Below are 7,595 nucleotides of genomic sequence, written 5' to 3' on the forward strand. Positions count from 1 at the left end.
CCTGAACTCCAACGAGTAAAGACCCAGTCTACTCAATCTATCTTCATAAGGAAACCCCCTCATCTCCGGAATCAGCTTAGTCAATCGTCTCCGTACCCCCTCCAAAGCCACGATATCCTTCCTTAATGAAGGTGACCAAAACTGGACGCAGTACTCCAGGTGCGGCCTTAACAATACCATATACAGTTGCAGCAGGACCTCCCTGCTTTTGTACTCCATCCCTCCGAAATGGAGGAGGACGCTCCTGAGGCTCTCGTGGTTGAGAGTGTGAAAAGCATTTGTAAGGTCGAAGAAGGCCATGTTACCTGCATTTTTCCTGCAGCTGTCGCGCTGCAAAAAATCACGTCCGTTGTGCCCCGGAGGGGACGAAATCCGCTGTGCAAGCTGTGAGGAGCTCCTCGGCCACATGGAGAAGTCAGTTGAGGAAGAAGCTAGCGACGACTTTCCCAGTGGTTGATAGCAGGTGGTTTTCCCTGTAGTTGCTGCAATCGGACTTATCGCCTTGTAAAAGATGTTCACGATCACTGCCTCTCTAAGATCTCCCGGCATGCTATCCTCCCTCCAAAAGAGAGAGAGGAGGTCATGTATTCGCTCCAGCAGTGCCTCACCGCCATACTTCAGTGCCTCAGCAAGGATTCCGACCACCCCCGTAGCCTTGTTATTTTTTAGCATTCGTATTGCGTTTTCTACCTTGTGCAGAGTTGTGGTCTCATTGAGATGGTGGCGGGTAACATGCTGCGGAATGGAGTTAAGTACACTCGTGTCAAACATCATTGGATTACATCGTATATACAACACTGAAACAGGCCATTCGCCCCAGCAAGTCATTTATGTTCCACTGGAGCCTCCACTCAACGTTCCTGACCAGCCATTGCTCTATTCCCTCCTCTCTCATATGCCTGTCGAGCCCCTCCTTAAGTACTTCCATACTATTCTCTTCAACCACGCCCTGTAGTAACGAGTTCCACAATCTTACCACGCTTTGGGTAAATACGTTTCTTCTGAATTCCCTATTTTGATTTCATGGTGACTATCTAACATTGCTGGCGTCTAGATATTCTGTTCCCCACAAGTGGAAACATTCTAACTGTATCCAATCCATCAAATTCTATCATAATTTTAAATGTCTGTATCAGGTCACGCCTCAGCCTTCCTGTTTCAAGAGAAAAGAAACACTGCCTGTTCATCATTTCCTGATTTTTATACGCTGGCTGTTCCGGTATCATCCTTGTAAATCTTCTCTGCATCCTCTGAAATTCCTCTATGTCATTTTTATAATATGGCGACCAGAACTGTACCTAGTAGTCTAAGCGTGATCGAATGAAGGTTAAATACAGGTTTAGCATAATGTCGCTGCTTTTCAATTCTGTATGTCTAGAAATAAATCAGCGTGTTTGGTTTGTTTTTTATGGCCTTGCTAACTTATGCCGTTATTTTTTAGAGTTTTTGTATTTGTACTCCGATATCCCTTTGTTCCTGTACACCACCCAGACTGGCAACTTCCAATAATAAGTCTCCTACCGAAATGTAACCTCTCACATTTATATAATTTGAAATTCATTTGCCAATTATATGTCCATTCTGCAAGTTTATTAATGTTCTCTTGTAAGTTGTTGCAGTTTTCTTCAGTATTAACTATCCCTCCGAATTTGGTGTCACCCGCACATTTAGAAATATTGTTTTTGATTCCTAGGTCTAAATCCTCAATATAAATTGTGAACAATTGTGAACAGCTCCGATCCTTGTGGAACACCACTTCCCGCCTTCTGTGGCTAAGAAACGCTAACTTTTACAGCTACTGGATGACGTGGAATCTATATGGGTAGAGCTGCAGAACACCAAAGGGCAAAAAACGTTAGTTGGATTTGTGTACAGACCTCCAAACTGTAATAGGGATGTTGGGGAGGGCATCAAACTGGAAATTAGGGGTGCATGCAATAAAGGTGTAGCAGTTATAATCGGTGACTTTAATATGCACATAGATTGGGCTAGCCAAACTGGAAGCAATACGGTGGAGGACGATTTCCTGGAGTGCATAAGGGATGGTTTTCTAGACCAATATGTTGAGGAACCAACTAGGGGGGAGGCCATCTTAGACTGGGTGTTGTGTAATGAGAGAGGATTAATTAGCAATCTCATTGTGCGAGGCCCCTTCGGGAAGAGTGACCATAATATGGTGGAATTCTGCATTAGGATGGAGAATGAAACAGTAAATTCAGAGACCATGGTCCAGAACTTAAAGAAGAGTAACTTTGAAGGTATGAGGCGTGAATTGCCTCGGATAGATTGGCGAATGATACTTAGAGGGTTGACTGTGGATGGGCAATGGCAGACATTTAGAGACCGCATGGATGAATTACAACAATTGTACATTCCTGTCTGGCGGAAAAATAAAAAAGGGAAGGTGGCTCAACCGTGGCTATCTAGGGAAATCAGTGATAGTATTAAAGCCAAGGAAGTGGCATACAAATTGGCCAGAAATAGCAGCGAACCTGGGGACTGGGAGAAATTTAGAACTCAGCAGAGGAGGACAAAGGGTTTGATTAGGGCAGGGAAAATGGAGTACGAGAAGAAGCTTGCAGGGAACATTAAGGTGGATTGCAAAAGTTTCTATAGGTATGTAAAGAGAAAAAGGTTAGTAAAGAAAAACGTAGGTCCCCTGCAGTCAGAATCAGGGGAAGTCAGAACGGGGAACAAAGAAATGGCAGACCAATTGACCAAGTACTTTGGTTCGGTATTCACTAAGGAGGATACAAACAACCTTCCGGAAAACTTTACTAGTCTGGAAATTGTGTTGGGGAAATTGATGGCATTGAAGGCCGATAAATCCCCAGAGCCTGATGGACTGCATCCCATAGTACTTAAGGAGGTGGCCTTGGAAATAGCGGATGCATTGACAGTCATTTTCCAACATTCTATTGAGTCTGGATCAGTTCCTATGGAATGGAGGGTAGCCAATGTAACCCGACTTTTTAAAAAAGGAGGGAGAGAGAAAACAGGGAATTATAGACCGGTCAGCCTGACCTCAGTAGTGGGTAAAATGATGGAATCAATTATTCAGGATGTCATAGCAGTGCATCTGGAAAATGGTAACAAGATAGGTCCAAGTCAGATTGGATTTGTGAAAGGGAAATCATGCTTGACAAATCATCTGGAATTTTTTGTGGATGTTTCGACAAGGTCCCACACAAGAGATTAATGTGCAAAGTTAAAGCACATGGGATTGGGGGTAGAGTGCTGACGTGGATTGAGAACTGGTTGTCAGACAGGAAGCAAAGAGTAGGAGTAAACGGGTACTTTTCAGAATGGCAGGCGGTGACTAGCGGGGTACCGCAATGTTCTGTGCTGCGGCCCTAGCTATTTACATTGTACATTAATGATTTAGACGAGGGGATTAAATGCAGTATCTCCAAATTTGCGGATGACACTAAGTTGGGTTGCAGTGTGAGCTGCGAGGAGGCTGTTATTAGGCTGCAGAGTGACATGGATAGGTTTGGTGAGTGGGCAAATGCATGGCAGATGAAGAATAATGTGGATAAATGTGAGGTTATCCACTTTGGTGGTAAAAACAGAGAGACAGACTATTATCTGAATGGTGACAGATTAGGAAAAGGGAAGGTGCAACAAGACCTGGGTGTCATGGTACATCAGTCATTGAAGGTTAGCATGCAGGTACAGCAGGGGGTTAAGAAAGCAAATGGCATGTTGGCCTTCATAGCGAGGGGATTTGTATGCAGGGGCAGGGAGGTGTTGCTACAGTTGTACAGGGCCTTGGTGAGGCCACACCTGGAGTATTGTGTACAGTTTTGGTCTCCTAACTTGAGGAAGGACATTCTTGCTATTGAGGTAGTGCAGCGAAGATTCACCAGACTGATCCGCGGGATGGCGGGACTGACCTATCAAGAAAGACTGGATCAACTGGGATTGTATTCACTGGAGTTCAGAAGAATGAGAGGGGACCTCATAGAAACGTTTAAAATTCTGACGGGTTTAGACAGGTTAGATGCAGGATGAATGTTCCCAATGTTGGGGAAGTCCAGAACCAGGGGGCACAGTCTGAGGATATGGGGTAAGCCATTTAGGACCGAGATGAGGAGAAACTTCTTCACACAGAGAGTGGTGAACCTGTGGAATACTCTACCACAGAAAGTAGTTGATGCCAATTCACTAAATATATTCAAAAGGGAGTTAGATGAAGTCCTTACTACTCGGGGGATCAAGGGTTATGGCGAGAAAGCAGGAAGGGGGTACTGAAGTTTCATATTCAGCCATGAACTCATTGAATGGCAGTGCAGGCTAGAAGGGCTGAATGTCCTGCTCCTGCACCTAATTTCTATGTTTCTATGTTTCTATGTTTACTCTTTGATTTCTGTCTTGAATCCAGCTAGCTAACCATTCTGCTAGTTGTCACCTGACTCCGCATTCTCTGACCTGGCTTGAGGCTCTTCATGTTCCTATGTAATAATCTATTTTGTTTTATTTTATTCATTCAAGCATGTCGACATCGCTAGCAAGGGCCGGATTTGTTGCCCATCTCCATCTGCCCTTGTGAAGTTGGTGGTGTGTCACTTTACGCAACCGACTTGCTCGCCAGGCCTTTTCAGAGGTCAGTTAAGAACCAACGACATTGCTGTGGGTTTGGAGTCACATGTAGGCCCAGACCGGTAATGACGGCAGAATTCTTTCCCGAAAGGAGACAAGTGAACCAGATGAGGAGTTTGTTACAATGGTCATCATTATTGATACTTTTAAAATTCCAGTTTTACTTAATTGAATTTAAATTTCCCCACTCTCGTTGTGGGCTATGATTTCTTCTCTCTGGATTATTAGTCCAGTGACATAACCATCATGCTACTATAATTGACCCCCATCTGTGTAATGCGTTCAAGGGGCTGAATGACTCCTCCTATTAGTTTGCAACAGATTGAGGGAAGGAATGGTGTGCCCTGTTCCTACGCAACAGGATCGGGTGATTGATTTCCCTCCTCCTGTTCCTGTTTAACAGGTTCGTGAGTGGCAAATGCCTCATCCTCAACCTATGTAGCAGTTTCGAATGGCTAAATGGACTTCTAGTCTTCTTATAGATAAGTCTCAAGGAGCTGAATGGCTTCCGCCAGTCCTATGTCTCATGCTCGAAGGGTGAATGGCCTTCACCTGTCCTTGTGCAACAGACTGGAGAGGCTCAATGGCATTCTTCTAATTCTGCTCTACAGCTTCGTTGGTTTGGCATTGCCTTCTGGTCAACTATGCGAAAGATTCGAGTGACCAAATGGAGTTCGAAATTTCTTGTAAAACAGGCGCACACAGCTGAATGGCTTCCTCCTGCCCTTTGCAATTGGTTTGAGGGGTTAAGTGACTCATTGGCCTCCACCTGTCCCTGTGTAACAGGCTCGATTGCTTGCAGCTGTTACTGTGCAAAATATTCAGATGATACTTGGGAAGGACTGGAGCCACTAGTGCAACAGAAATTGCAGGGACCACAGTGAGCCTTCTCTGAAGTATTGCTTTGATGCAAAGTTCACTGTGCGGCCCATGCTCAAATCCTGGCTCTGGTGGGAGTCGAGCCCAAAAACTTTGAATGTTTAATATGCCAAGAATTAAAAATCTAACGTGCTATCCATTGCGCCGCAGAGTCGCCAAAATGTGCATCAATAATAAAGTAAAATAGTGTTGATGCGTAATCTGAGCTAAAAAAATATCTGCTAACACTCAGCAGACGAGGCAGAATCTGCGGAAAGAGAAACAGAGTGAACGTTTCATGTCGATGAACTTTCATCTTTACTGCATCAATCTCCGCCGTCTAAAATGGATGCCCTGTCAGACTCGAATGATTATTTGAAAGGGATGTTTTGTCATGGACTCGTAGAACCTTTCAGCACGGTAGGAGGCCACTTCGGCCCAGCGTGTCCGCACCGTCCGAAAATTGCTATCCAGCCTAATCCCACTTTCCAACTCTTCTTGTAACCATGGAACAATCTATGTTTTTATTTTATTCATTCAAACATGTTGACATCGCCAGCAAGCGATTAATGGCCTTCTCATGTTCTTGAGTAACAGACTGGAGAGGCTCAATTGCCTCCTACTATTTCTGTGCAACAGGTTCGTTGGTTTGGCATTGCCTTCTCGTCATCTATGCAACATGTTTGCGCGACCGAATTTGTTGCAGTCATCCTCAGTATTGAATATCAAACTAATTTAGCGTCATCCGCAAATTGAGAAATTGTGTTTTTGATTCCCAGGTAGAAGTCATTAATATAAATTGAAAACAACAGTGGTCCCAGCACCGATATTTGTGGAACAGCACTACCCACCTTCTGCCACTCTAAAAAGCTAACTTTTACCCCTACTCTCTGCTTTCTGTCTTTAAGCCAGCTAGCTATGCATTTATCTAGTTGTCTCCAGACTCCACATTCTCTGACCTCTCTTGCAGTTCTTCTTTTTCCTGTGTAACAATCCAGAGATCCTATTTTATCTTTTATTCATTCTAGCATGTGGACAATGCTCGCAAGGGCAGCCTTTGTTGCACTTCACTAATTGCCCTTGTGAAGGTGATGGTTAGTCACCTTATGCAAATGAGTTTCTCGCTAGGCCTTTTCAGAGGGCCATAAAGAGCCAACCACGTTGCTCTGGATCTGGAGCCACATTTGGGCCCAGACCAGTAAGGACGGCAGATTTCCTTCACTAAAGGAGACTATTGAACGAGATGGGTGTGTTGCATCAATGGTCAACATTATTAATACTTTTAAAATTCTAGATGTATTTAATTGAACTTAAATTGTCCTGCTCTCTTGGTGGACTGTGACTTTCTCTCACTGGATTACTAGTCCAGTGCCACAGGTCTCCGGCTATGTAATGTGCTAGAGGGGCTGAATGACTCAGGCTGTTCCTGTCCTATAGTTTGAGGGACGGAATATCATCCTCCGAGTCCTATGTAACAGGTTCTAGGGGTTGATTAGTCTCCACCTGTTCCTATTTAACAGGTCGGTTGGTCTGAAATGCCTCGTCCTAATTCTATGCAACATGTTCTATTAAGGGGAGAGCTGAGTGGGGTTCGGGATGTGGGGCCGGGGGGGGGGGGGCGGAGGTCGTGGTGCAGAAAAATCTAGAATGCTAAAGAGAAATGAAAATGAAGTAATGCCGGAAAGTGATTGTTGTAATGTAACCACATTATGTCAATAAGGGACAGAGTATACTAACAAAAGAGTGCACTAAAAAATAGGATCCCGATAAGAAAAAAAGCGATAAGATAAATCGGGCTATAGTGCAAAAAAATGTTATGATCTCTAATAATGTTAAAAAGACAAAACCAAAAGCATTGTATCTGAATGGACGAAGCATCTGTAATAAGATAGAAGAATTAACAGCGCAAACAGATGTAAACAGATACAATATCGTTGCAATTACAGATATATGGTTGCACGGTGACCAGGGTTGGGAACTGAATATCAAATGATATTCGGTAGTTAGAAAGGACATGCAAAAAGGAAGAGCAGGTTATGTTGCGCTGTTGGTAACGGATGATTTCAGTGCAATAATGAGAAAGATATGCGGCTCAGAAAGACAAGATGGAGATACAGTTGGATGGCGCTAAGGAG

The sequence above is a fragment of the Pristiophorus japonicus genome, unplaced genomic scaffold (assembly GCF_044704955.1).
Source record: "Pristiophorus japonicus isolate sPriJap1 unplaced genomic scaffold, sPriJap1.hap1 HAP1_SCAFFOLD_42, whole genome shotgun sequence".
Classification (NCBI taxonomy): Eukaryota; Metazoa; Chordata; class Chondrichthyes; family Pristiophoridae; genus Pristiophorus; species Pristiophorus japonicus.